Source organism: Choloepus didactylus, chromosome 6 (assembly GCF_015220235.1).
Source record: "Choloepus didactylus isolate mChoDid1 chromosome 6, mChoDid1.pri, whole genome shotgun sequence".
Lineage (NCBI taxonomy): Eukaryota > Metazoa > Chordata > Mammalia > Pilosa > Megalonychidae > Choloepus > Choloepus didactylus.
Genome location: NC_051312.1, coordinates 71,795,321 through 71,809,912, shown reverse-complemented (window position 1 = coordinate 71,809,912; position 14,592 = coordinate 71,795,321). Strand labels below are relative to the sequence as shown.

At 36.8% G+C, this 14,592-nt stretch overlaps 1 protein-coding gene and 1 pseudogene across 2 annotated transcripts in view; one reads left to right on the top strand and one right to left on the bottom strand.

The window, feature by feature from the left end:
* Positions 1-14,592, bottom strand: part of SBF2 (SET binding factor 2) — a 696,898-nt gene that overhangs the window by 589,011 nt on the left and 93,295 nt on the right. The window lies entirely within an intron of this gene.
* LOC119535851 lies at positions 965-1,903 on the top strand (annotated as a pseudogene).

The window sequence follows — 14,592 nt, the reverse complement described above, 5'->3', positions numbered from 1 at the left end:
TAAACTGGAAGACTAAATAATGTTAAGATGTCAATCCTACCCGAAGTGATTTTTGGACTCAATGCAATCCCAATCAAAAGTCCAACAACCTTCTTTGAAGAAATGAAAAAGCCAACCATCAAATTGATTTGGAAGGGTAAGGAGCCCCAAATAACCAAAGCCATCTTTAAAAAGAAGAATAAAGTTGAAGGACTCACACTTTCCAATCTTAAAACTTATTACAAAGCCAAAGTAACCAAAACAATATGGCACTGGCACAAGGATAAACATACAGAAAAATGGAATCAAACTAGAGTTCAGAAATCAACCCTCACTTTATGGCCAATTGATTTTTGACAAGGGGGCGAAGACCACTCAGTTGAGAAAGAATAGGCTCTTCTACAAATAGCACTGGGAGAACTGGATCTCCATTTTCAAAAAAAAAAAGACCGACCGCTACCCCACTACTTATACAAAAAGCAATGCAAAATGGATCAGAGGCCTAAATATAAGTGCCAAAACTATCAAAACTCCTAGAAGAAAACATAAAGAAACATTCTTCGGGACCTAGTGTTAGGCAATTGTTTCTTAGAGTTTACATCCAAAGCAAAAGTAACAAAATAAAACAAAGGAGAAATAGATAAATGGGACCTTATCAAAATTAAAAACTTTGTGCCTCAAAGGACTTTATCATGAAAGTAAACTGGCAACCTACACAGCTGAAGAAAATATTTGGAAACCATATATCCAATAAAGGTTTAATATCCAGAATATATAAAGACATCCTTAAACTTAATAAAAAGACAAAACAACCCAATTTAAAAACAGGCAAGACCTGAACACACGTCTCTCCAAAGAAAATATACAAATGGCTAAAAAGCACATGAAAAGAGGGGCCAGGGACGGGTTTCCTAAGGAGGGAGAGGCCATGGCAGCTGTGCAGCAGCAACAGAAGCTGTGTGACCAAGCACAAAGCCGGTTTTGAATGAGTGGTGCTGGGACTGAAACCAGCAGAGAGCGAGCTCGAGGAAGCTACTGCCACCGTGCACGGGCGCAGCCCATGGTAACTCGGAGACTCTGCCCAGCAGGCGGGGAGGGGAAGGGGCAGGTTTTTATTCCCTCCATAGCCATCACACAGTTCCGGTTATTTAAAGTTTGTACTTGCCTAGCAACAAAATTCTCATTCCTAAAGAGATTAATATGCAGATCTGGCAGCAGATGGAAATTAAGTGGTGACCAAATAACTGCCAACTACAGTTGATTACTCATCAGTTCCCAAGCAGACAGATGTTGAAGAGTGGACTTCATGGCATGAAGATGCACCCACAAGTGTAAAGATCAAAGGAGGGAATGAAAATGTGGCAACACAACAAAATGTTTTGGAACAGCTGGAACCTGACTATTTTAAGGACATGACACCAACTATAAGGAAGACTCAGAAAATCGTATTAAGAAGAGAGAACCATTAAATTTTGGCATCCCAGATGGTAGCACAGGTTTCTCTAGTAGACTAGCAGCTACGCAAGATATGCCTTTTATTCACCAATCTCCTGAATTAAGGTGACTTAGATACCTGGCAAGCAAATACCAATGTGTGGGAGGAAGAAGAAGATGCAGCCTGGCAAACAGAAGAAGTTCTGAGGCAGCAGAAAACAGCAGACAGAGAAAGAGCAGCAGAACAACAAAGAAGTAAATGGAAAAGGAAGCCCAGCAGCTAATGAAGACAGAACAAAACAAAATTGGTGTGAAACTTTCAAAACAAATGATCATCAGATGTCATAGTGCCAGTAGGGGAAATTTGAGCGTACAACCCAACCAACATTTGTGTGGATTTAAGAGTATTTTCAGAATACAAATATACTACTTAATTTTAATGCACTTTTCAGGTCATCCAGGTCACCAGGATTCTCCCAACGTACTTTGAACTCTTAATGGTTGAAACTTAAAAATACAAAAAACACTTATGAGACAATATTTTATTCAACATGCTCCAAATATGAAACAGCTGATTGCTGTAGAGAAATAATTACAAATGGAATATACAAGTATCTCTTTAAGCTAGTGTTTTTGGATAAATAAATGGGTGCAAACAATTTCGTTGTGGAAAAGAACTCGATTGTGCTTCTCTTCAGTGTCCATAATGATAATTTTAAATATCAAAAAAGCACATGAAAAGATGCTCAACATCATAAGCCATCAAGAAAATGCAAATCAAAACCGCAATGAGATACCATTTCAAACCCTTTACAATGCCTGCTATTAAAATTACAAGTATTAAACAGAATATGGAGAAATAGGAATACTCATTCCTTGCTGATGGGAATGTAAAATTGTGCGTCCTCAGTAGAACACAGTTTGGCAGTTCCTCAGAAAGTTAAATATGGGATTACCATATGACCATGCAATCCTACACTAAGTATATACCCAAAAGAATTGAAAGCAGGAACTCAAACAGATATTTGCATACCAATGTTCACATTGGCATTATTCACAATTGCCAAAAGATGGAAGCAATCCAAGTGTCCAGCAACTGATGGACTGATAAACAAAGCATGGTATATACATACAATGGACTATTGTTCAGCCATAAAAGAAAGGAATGATGTCCTGATATATACAACAATGTGAATGATCCCTGAAGACATCACGTTGCATGAAATAAGCCAGACACAAAAGGACAAATATCGTGTGATCTCACTGATATTAAATACTTAAAATAAGCAAACTCACAGAGTTAGTATCTAGAATACAGGTTACTAGGGGATGGAGTGGAGACAGAGAATGGCGAGTCAAGGTTTAAAATATACAAGGCTCCTATTTGGAATGATGGAAATGTTTTGGTAATGAATGGTGGTGATGGTAGCACATTTTGAACATAATTAACAGGACTGAAATATATATCTGAATGTGGTTAACAATCTAAATATTAGTTTGTATATATGGCACCAGAATAAAAATTTTTTAAAAAATCCATAGAACTGCACTACACAAGCAGTGAACCTTAAGTTAAACCATTGGATGACAGTTAATAGTACAATTATAAAAATGTACTTTCCTCAATTGTGACAAATGTACCATACCAATAGAAGGTGCTAATTTTAGGGTGGTATATGGAAATCTTGTATTTTATGCATGATTGTTCTAAACTCACAACTTCCCTAATAAGAAAAATCCCCCGAGAGGGGAATTGTAGCAGGAACTGGAAGAAGAGAGAATCAGTGAACCTGAAGAAGGGACAACTGAAATCACCCAGTCAGAGGAGCAGAAAGAATGAAGAAATGTGTACAAAGCCTGAGGAACCTAAGGGACACCATCCCACCAATATACACATGGTGGGAATCCCAGAAGGAGAAGAAAGAAAGGGCAGAGAGAATATTAAAAAAAAAAAAAAAATGGCTGAAAACTTTCCAGACTTAATGAAAGATATGAATAATGCTCATCCAAGATGCTCAACAATCTCCAAACAGGATAAACCCAAATAGCCCACAACATCCCATGTTACAATCAAACTGTGAATGCCAAAGATAAATAGAAAATTCTGAAAGCTGTAAGAGAGAAGCAATGTGTAACATACAAGAGAGCCTCAGTAAGATTAAACACTAGTTTCTCATTAGAAACCAAGGAGGCAAAAAGGCAGTGGGAAGACATATTTAAAGTGCTGAAATCGAATAAACGCCAACCAAGAATTCTGCAACAGGCAAAACTCTCTTTGAAAAAAGGAGAGGGATTAAGACATTCCCATGTAAACAAAAGCTGAGTGACTTCATCACCACTATACCAGCCCTACAAGAAATGCTAAAAAGAGTTCTGCAGGTTGAAAGGAAAAGACACTGATAACTGACTGAAGTCCCATAAAGAAATAAAGATTTTCAGTAAAGATAATGACATGAATTAATATGAATACTAGTACTCCTGTATTTTTTAATCATAACATCACTTTTACTTCCTACAGTATTGAAAAGGCAAATGTAATAAGAAAGCAGTGGTTTGGACTCAATGTATAAATAAGTAATTTGTGGCAAGAACTACATAAGGTGGAAGGACAGAGGAGAATATAGTTCTATGTATGCTACTGATGTTAAGTTGGCATCAAAGGAAATGAGATTGTTATAGATTAAGGATTCTAAATTTATGCCCCATGGCAAACACAAAGAAAATATCAAAGAATATGCAAACTCTAGAGAGAGAAGTAGAGTACAGATTACCAGGAGTGGGGGACAGGAGCAATGGAGCATTAATGCAAAATGAGAGTAGGGTTTCTCCTTGGGGTAAAGGCAAAATTCTAGTAATGGATGGTGGTGAGGGTCCTGCAACACTGTCAGTGTGATTAATCTCACTGAATGGTATGCATGGGAGGAGTTAGGATGGGAAGATTTACATTGTACATGTGTTTCCATAACTAAAGAGAGAAAGAAAGATAAACTAAAGAGATAATGACAATAAAATGCAATACATGATACTGGATGGGATCTAAGAATGAAGGAGTAAAGACTCAAAAAGACATTACTGGGGGGAGAGGGGCAAGATGGCAGCATAGAGAGGTGTGGAATTTAGTTAGTCCCCTGGAGCAACTAATAAACAACCAGGAACAACCAGCAAATAATCTGGACCAATTGCTGGGGGACAACCATGACATTGTACACCAACCTGGACTGGATGGAATGGCTGACATAGCAGCATAAAAACTGTAAGTAAAAACTGCAGAACCATGCCGGAAGCCCTCTCCCCACATGGCAGGCTGAGCTGCAAGACCTTGCTGTGGGAGAAAGCAACATTCCTGGAGCAAGCGAATATAGCTAAGCCCAGCTCCAACTGTGGTTTTAATTAGCAAACATGGACTGCTGAATACAAGTACAAACACAGACAAACCCCTGACAAGTAGCAAAGTACCCTGAGGTCACTCTCAGTGGAGAGGAGCTGGGGCTGACAGAAAAAAAAAAATTAATTAAAAAAAAATACAGAGGCTTTTAGAGATGACTGACCTTAGAAAGCCAGAAAACGCCTGTGCCCTGGGAAAGGGAGCCCAGAAGACTGGGTGCTGTCTCTGACCAACAGGTGAAACTGGGGGGCCATGGACTGGCTCTGAGAAAGGGTTTTCTTTCCCTTTTTAACTCTCTCAACCTGAGTGGCTCAGTGGAGAAAGCCCCAGCCATTTTCAGTTCCCAGCGCTCTGACTCAGACAGCGGTGGAGTTAACAGAGTCAGATAGAAAAAGGAGTAACTCAAGTGCAGAAGATAACTCCCTAGGAAGTTTAACTTCCTTAAGAGGAAGAAGGTGGGGCCCAGCCCTAGTGCCTACCCTCCCTTTAGAACACAGACCCCAGGGCCTGGGGGAAAACAGTCAAAACAGAAACAACCTCAGCTGAGAATTAAAGGGACCACACCACTTTACACCAGTGGGGAGCAACAGGCTGACAGTCGCCACCTGCTAGGCAGGTTAGGAAAAGCACAGTGGCTAGAGGCCTCACAGGAAAGTCTGTCAATCTTCCAAGACACACCCTCAGGGAAACCTGATACTGAATATGGGCCTGTTCTGGCCTGGGAAAATTTGATTGGGGTAATCAAGGAAACCAGATGCCTAGACAACAGAAAACTACAAAACATGCTAGGAAAAATGAAGATATGGCCCAGTCAAAAGAACAAATTTACACCTCAATTGAGATACAGCTGAGATATTGTTTCACTTTAATGAAACAATCAATTAAAAATTTTCAAATAAATATGCTAAATCAATTCAAAAACCAAGTCAATGAGTTTAGGGAAGATACGGCAAAAGAGATAAAGGATATAAAGAAAACATGGGGCAAAAATAAGGTAGAAATCAAAAGTTTGAGAAAAAAACTGGCAGAATCTATGGAAATGAAAGGCACAACACAAGAGATGATAAACACAGTGGAGACATACAACAGCAGATCTCAAGAGGCAGAACAAAACATTCAGGAACTGGAGAACAAGACACCTGAAATCCTACACACAAAAGAACAGATAGGGAAAAGAATGAAAAAATATGAACAATGTCTCAGGGAACTGAGTGACAACATGAAGTACATGAATGTATGTGTCATGGGTGTCCCAGAAGGAGAAGAGAAGGGAAAAGGGGCAGAAGCAATTATAGAAGAAATAATCAATGAAAATTTCCCATCTCTTATGAAAGACATAAAATTACAGATCCCAAAAGCACAGCATACCCCAAACAGAACAGATCTGAATAGACCTATGGCAAGACACGTAATAATCAGATTACCAAATGTCAAAGACAAAGAGAAGATCCCAAAAGCAGCAAGAGAAAAGCAATCCATCACTTACAAGGGAAGCGTGATAAGATTATGTGCGGATTTCTCAGTAGAACCCATGCAGGCAAGAAGGAAGTGGTGTGATATATTTAAGATACTGAAAGAGAAAAACCGCCAAGCCAAAATCCTATATATGGCAAAACTGTCCTTCAAATATGAGGGAGACTTTAAAATATTCTCTGAAAAACAGACAATGGCTGAGTTTGTGAACAAGATACCTGCTCTACAGGAAATACTAAAGACAGTACTACAGACAGATAGGAAAAGACAGGAGTGAGAGGTTTGGAACACAATTTTCGGTGATGGTAGCACAACAATGCAAGTATACTAAACAAAGATGACTGTGAGTACGGTTGAAAGAGCAAGGTTAGGGGCATGTGGGACACCAGAAGAAAAGAGGGAAAATAAAGACTGGGATTGTATAACTTAGTGAAACCTAGAGTGCTCAACAATTGTGATAAAATGTACAAATATGTTTTTACATGAGGGAGAACAAATGCATGTCAACCTTGCAAGGTGTTAAAAATGGGGTGGTATTGGGAAAAAAACACAATCAATGAAAACTAGAGACTATATTTGGCAGAAACATTGTATTATGCTTCCTTTGATGTGGCAGGGGCAATGTACCAAAGCTGAATGCCTGTGAGAGGGGGATATAAGGGAGGGGTGTGGGACTCCTGGCATTGGTAATGTTGTCTGACTCTTTTATTATACTTTAATTCTATTTTTTCTTTTGTTGCTTTTTAGCTGTCATTTTTTCTTTTTTCTTTTTCCTTTCTCTCTCCACCTTCTTTGACTCTTCTTCCTTCTTTGTGGAAGAAATAGAGATGTCCTTATATAGATAGGGGTGATGGAAGTGAATGCATAAAAACGTGATTATACAGGGAACCACTGATTGTTTACTTAGGATGGAATGTATGGTGGGTGAACAAACTGTCTTTAAAAAAGTGGGTTAATGAAGAAACCTTGAGGGCAACTATATTAAGTGAAATAAGTCAGACACATAAGGACAAATATTGTACAGTCTCACTGATGTGAACTAATTATAATATGTAAACTCATAGACATGAAATATAAGTTACCAGGATATAGAACAAAGCTAAAGAATGTGAGCAGTTGCTTATTATGAGCAGAATGTTTAACAAGGTTGAACTTAAGTGTATGGAAGTGGACAGAGGTAATGGTAGCACGTTATTGTGAGAGTAACTAATAGTGCTGAATGGTGTGTGAATGTGGTGGAAAGGGGAAGCTTAGAGTCACGTATGTCACCAGAAGGAAAGTTGGGGGTTAAAATACGGGAATGTATAAAACAGTGAATCTGTGGTGGACAATTTCCATGATTAATTGTACAGATATTAGAAATCTCTTTCATGAACTAGAACAAATATATGACACTACAACTAGAAGTTAATAATAGAGGGGTATACAGGGAAAAATACACCTATTGCAAACTATGTGCTACAGTTAGTAGTATTTTAACATTCTTTCATCAACAAATGTACTATACCAATACTATGAGTCAATAATGGAGGGATGGGTTAGGGGTATGGGAGGATTTGAGTTTTCTTTTTGTTTTTATTTATTTTCTGGAGTAAAGAAAATGTTCTAAAAATTAAAAAAAATTAATCTGTGGTGATGGATCCACAGCTGTGTGATGGTACCATGAGCAACTGATTGTGCACTTTGAATGACTGTATGGTATGTGAACAATGTCAATAAAATTGAATTTTTAAAAAATCACTGAATTGTACATTGTAGAAGAGTGAATTTTATGGTTTGTGAATTGTGTCTCAATAAAGCTTTTATTTTAAAATCTTTTTTTAAAAAGACAATATTGGGACATAAGAAAAATTTGGAACATAGATTATAAGCTTTATATCAATGTTAAATTTCTTGAACTTGATAATTAACTTAAGGTGATTACATAAGTGAATATTCTTGTTCATAAGAAATGTACTTTGAGGTACTATATGTTCAAGGATTATGATACAGGCAATCTGCTCTCAAATGTTCAGAAAATATATAGATTAGAGACAGAGAGAAAAAAGAGGGTTGGAGGAAACGTGGGAGGGCATAAGTGGAAAACGTTAAAATTGGTGGTCTGGTGAGGGGTCAGGGGGAGTGAATATGTTGGAGTTCTCCATATGGGGTTTGTATTATTTTTGAAACTATCCTATAAGTTTGAAGTTATTTAAAAAAAAAAACAAAAAACCCACATACATAAGCTATCCAAATCCTTGTCCCATAGACAACATGAGATAAATGTTTTTGTTGTTTAAAGCTGGAAAAAGAAGCGGCAGCAGCAGCAATTAAATACCCTCCCCTACCCTATATAGCTGAGTGATGTACCTGCTCCATTCCCTCTGAACACTGGAGGCATATCATCAGGAAAGAATAAATAGAGAGTGTAATTGGCCTAGGGGAGAATTTGGCAATTAAGAACAAGAATATCACACTGAAAAGTAAGGGGATTATGCAAAATTAACACAGTAAATCTTGAAACACCAAGCAATCTTCCCTACTTCGTGTTCAGAATTATAGCAACAGACTACCTTCCAGGAAGGAGGTAGGAAGATATTTTTGTGGTAAATCTGACCAACCAAAGATAAAAGACCAAGGGAGATTATGAAACGAAATATCCCAGCAAGATCACCCAACAGTGAAGGCCACAGTCCAAAGCCTCACACATGGGTACAAACAAGATCATTAGATAGTCAAGGAAAATCTGTAAAAAGAAGATCAAAACCAAAACAAATAGGAAGGAAAGAAAAAACTAGAAGAAGACTTATTCAGGGAAACAAAAACATTTTTAAAATGTTAGAGAACATGAGAAGATATTGCATTCATAAAAATAAGAACAAAATGTTACAGAAAGGAACATTCAGAGACAAAAGGAACTCTTGATATAAAAAATGACAGTAGAAATTGAAACTTCAATGGAAGAGATGAGGGAAAATTATTTCAAGGCAACCCAAATTATCAGCCAAGAACAAAAACACTTCAGATATGCAAGGCCTCATTAATGTTACCTCCTTTACACCATTTTCCAAGATGCCACAGAATCCTATGCTCCAACAAAATAAAGGGATAGATCAAGAAAAAGAGGTGGAATCCAGGAATCATGAGCTCCAAAACAAAGAAGAGGAAAAAAGAAAATCTTCAGAATGATAGGAAGGAAATCCCAGGGCATCATATAGAACAATCAGTACAGATTAAAGTACATAGGTAGACCCAAAGACAAAGATCTTCAAGAATATTAAGCTGATAGAGAAGAGATTTAGACAAATGGCAGAATTAATTGGGTTTGAATTAAAGATAAGCAATAGAAAACAAAATAAACAGAAAAGATCAACTCCCTTTACAGAGGCAAAATGTAAGCACTGAATACTGACCTCAGCAAAATTACAAAATAACATATTGGGAAGATGGCAGGTAAGTGGGAAACGTGCATATGCAGCCAAGGGTAATAGATTAAGTGAAAGTCAATCCTCATTTTCATAGGATGTTGTTTTAGTTTCCTAAAACAAATACCATACAATGTGTTGGCTTAACAACAGAAATTTATTGGCTCATGGTTTCAGAGGCTAGAAGGTTTGCTTCCTCAGTTTCTTCTGGTTGGCCATCACATGGCAATGCACATGGCAGTGTCTTCTTTCTCTTCCAGTTTCTGTTGACTTCCATCTTCTGGCTGCTCCCCACAGCTTCTCCTTCTGTGTCCAATTTCCTTTGCTTATTAGGACTTCAGCCATATTGGATTAAAGCCCACTCTCATTCAGTTTGTGCACAGCTTAACTAATAACATCTTCAAAGGTCCTATTAACAAATGGGTTCATACTCATAGGGCCAGGGGTTGACACCTGAACATACCTTTTGTGGAGGACATGATTCAATCCTCAACAGATATCAAGAAATACAGATTAATTTGTTTTCATCAAAAATTGTAATATAAGATTTATAAATTTATTTAGCGACATGGAAATATATCAGGATTAAGTTGGGCTGCAAATGACTAGAAGTATCAAGCAACAGTAACATAAACAAAATAGAAATGTTTGTCTTCCACATAAATGAAGTGATCTAGTGCTGGCTTAGAGGATCCATAATCATCTTTTCACTCTACAACCTTCCACATACAGCTTTTATTTCTTGGCCCAAGATGGCTGCTTGAGCCCCAGCTAAGACATCTACCTCCCAACCAGCAGGAAAAAAGAATAATGAATAATGTGTCCCTTCTTCTTAACAACTTCTCAGAAGTCATATAAAACATGTCTATTTATGCCATCGTATTCAGTACTTAATTACATGGCCACACTAGCTGCAGGGAAACTGGTATGTGTCTTTATTCCAGTTGACCAGAGGTTCTATTACTGAAGAAAAAGTGGAAAACAGACACTGTGAAGACAACTAGCAGTTCCTATTATAGGAAATAAATACCTAAAGGATCAACTTTTAAAATTGCCATGGTTTGTCTCCAGAAAGAGAAAAATGGTAGGTGGATGCGAAGTAGTAGTGAAGAATACTGTTTTGTGTAACAAACTTTATAGAACTATTTTACTTCTCAAACTGTGTGATATATAATGTGATAAAAAATAAAAACTTAATTTTTTTAAAGAAAAGGAAATAGAAATAGTCACAACTTCTCATTCTAAGAGTTTGTATTTTTTGGAGGGTGAGGGGTTACAACAACTAGAACTAAGAACCGTATAAAATCAAAAGTAAATCCTGACTGCACATTAGTACATGGTCTTTAAAACAGTGACTTTGACTGCTTAGAATACTCTTTTTTCCTCCCTTTTTGTTCCTAGCTTTGTTCCTGATTCTGTGGGGAAACACTATGTTATGACAAAGAATCTCTAAATCACAGAATCTACCAATACTTAAATGTTAATCTACCATTACTAAAAGCACAACTACTTTGAGGGAAGTCTGCAATCGTTCTTGCTAAAAGTACACTTTTTCTCATAAAGGTAAGAATCACTATTGACCTAAGGTATTACTGTAGTGACATCACAGTATAATTCGATTTGCCAATACTATAAGATACTGATAGATTAAGATTCTCCAACAAAAAAGACATTTGGTCCTTTGTCCCCTGATAAGGTTGACTACAGATAAAAAGTCTAGGTAATCAATTTTTGAAAAATAAATCAGTTTGTCAAGGGCTTTGGAGGCAATGATCATAAATATTTTAAATACAAATAAAGAAGTAAAAACACAAACACATGGTAGCAAGAGTAGATAAGTTAATGTCACATCTGCCAAGATATACTATCCTTCAGGCATTCCTTTCCTATAAACAAAAGGGTAGAGTAATGCTGAATACTATTAGACTTTCCTAGGTCAGCTGCATCAATATTTTATGTTTACCTAGACTGATTATATATTTCCTCTCTCATTTTTCAGATTTATTGCTATCTCTAACCATTCCTAAGTGCTTGTGAATAATAATGACCAATTTTGTCAAAAATCTCTTTTGGGGGGCAAAAAGCGGCTTTACTAAGTCAGATCACAGAAATGAAACTATGACCCAAGAAGTTAAGAGAGTTTCTAAGATCATGCACAGCTAGTGGGTAGCAGAGTCATAAACCCCACCATTCTCACCCCAATAAAGTACTCTAATATTTTATGAGACAACTATGTCAAAACAAGAAAAGGGTACAACTTCAGTCAAGTTCCCTGATCAGTAATGCAAATTCCTGTTCCTCCTACCTATAGGCCCCAATCATATCAACTTAGTGACCTACTGTGCTCTACTTAAAGGATGCGAGCAGTGGCATTTTGCAAAGTGGGCCTTTGCCACAATCATTCAAGTTACTTCACAATGAGTTTCATTCAAGAATATGTGGGGACATGTGGAAGCAACAAGACTCCACAATCAGATTTCACCAAGAACTGGAACACTGGTCAAGAGAAAATAAAGTTGGTACCCCAAAAGGAACTCCAGTTGATCATTGTCATAATTCACTTTTCTGATGCTTCTTCTACTGTGACTGTGGCTAAAGTAGTCTACGTCTACTTTTACTCTCTACCCTGAATGTTCTCTCTACTACATGGTTTCTTCTGTCCTACAGTTTCTCCTTACTGACTTCTCTAGCTATTTCACATTCTAATTGCCTAAGGAAGAAGATCAGACTGAGTCAATTCATCATCTTGTAATACAGAATTACTGAACAGACCTCTGGAGTCAGACCAATGTATAACACACTGGCCTACCTATACATCACTGGTGCCAATCCTTGATCCTAATTAACTGTGGCAAAGTAGAGGGGATTAATAGTACAAAGCATAACAACTGATGGAAGTCCCTGCAACTGCTTTGTCCAGAAATAGGCTATGGTTGTACCACACACTCAGAGCATTATGTTTGTCCAGTAGACATTTGGTTTATAAACAACAAAAAAAAAAATCAATAAGTTAATTCAGGCTTAAAATTTGGACCCATTCTCTACAGAGCATAGTCTCTCACTATCCTGTCATCCTTTACATATACACCCTTGCACAGGGGATCTCATACAGTCACCTCACCAGCCCCTATAATACCTATTCCTGGGTATAGAAAAGTTAATAGCCTCTCTTCCCATCAGAATCTTTTCTCTAAACTGAGAGTCTTATTTGACCCCATATTTATTCCATAATGAAGTCAGACATATGAATTATGCTAGATAAAGTTATTCTGATAAAAGGTAATAATTTCCTACAATTGCCCTAATTGGTGCACCCAAACATTTTCTAGTAGAAACTCGAGTAATTTTGCAGATCACCATTTATTATTTACCATATCAGGCACTGGGCTAAGCACTTGACATGCAAGATTACAGATAAGCAAACTGAAGCCCAGAAAGGTTAACTTCTTATCCAAGATCACATCTAATAAAATATCAAAACTGAAAATTAAACCATAACTATCTGATGTCAAAGCTAATATTTGTAACTACCATCCTATACTGTCAATGACTGCCAAGCAGAATCATCAACAGTATTTTATAACAGTAACTTATCCAAACCAAAAGAAAAAGAAAACAAAAAACAAAAAACAAAAACTTACCATACTATAAAGCAATGCTTCCCAAGTTCATCAAGTTATCATACAATAAGAGTTCTATGACCAAATAAGTATGGGAAATGCTACATCAAAAAGAGTTTATTAAAATTCTACATTGCAGGATTTCTCAGAATTTGTTAAATGTCAGTCCATACTATGAAACCCCAAGAAGAAAATACGTTAAGCAGAGTTTTCATATCTGTTTAGTCAAAGCTACCATTCTTCACATGCCATTTTCCTGAAACTAACATTTTGTATAATGCATCTTAGGAAATGCTTATCTAGTAAAAACTTTCACATGATCATCTTTTACTTTGACAATTTCACCTCAGCTAGGTCAGTGATCAGTAAGTCTTACGATACCTTCTGACTCGTACCTCCATCTCCCCTTCTGGGGGAAAAATGCCATGGGCATACTGAGGGCCAGTAGCCATGTTTGCATCATGTGATTTCATCCCTGTTCAGAGATGGCTGGAGAATACAGGCAATCCTCTTACATTGAACATGATTAAGTACTTCCTTTTTTCCTTGCAACCAACCCTAATTAAATTCAAAGAAAGTTAAGTTGAGATTCACAGCTTAGCTCTTAAGAATAAGGATTCTAGAATTAGGTGCTTGGGATTGAATCCCAGGTCCACTATTTGCTAGATGTAAAACTTTGGGTAAGTTGTATAACTTATCTAAAGCCTCCAATACCCATCTACAAAATGGAAATAATGAGAGTATTTCCACTCAGTAAATCTGTAAGGATTATATCAGATGTAAAATGTAAAGTGCTTTGGACAGAAAGCACTGAATAAATGCAAACAATTATTATTAATTCATACGTACTGCTTTTCTCTCACTCAGCATAAAAAGCTTGCCCTTAAAACATAGCTAAGAAAAAAGAAAAAAATTCCTATTTCTGGACGAAAAAATCTGAAAAATATTGTTTTAAAAAGTACTGGTACACTCTAGCCACAACGCCTTTAACTCTAGAAATCTCTCACCCTTTGCACTTTTTGCATAACTAGTACTATCAAATACTTGAAAAATATCTTTGATCTTAATGAAACGGTTTTTCTACAACAGGGTAAAAATTTTACTTCAGTATGAGATATACCTTATCTAAATGCATCAATATTTTTAAAGATTCCAAAATAAAACAATTTTAAGGAACAAAATAAGCCTATTTTATAAGATAATAAATGACTTTTTTCCTAAAATTATTATATCTGGATTGAATAAGCAGAGCTCCTGTAACAACAAAAAATAAAATGGGAACAAACACATAATAATT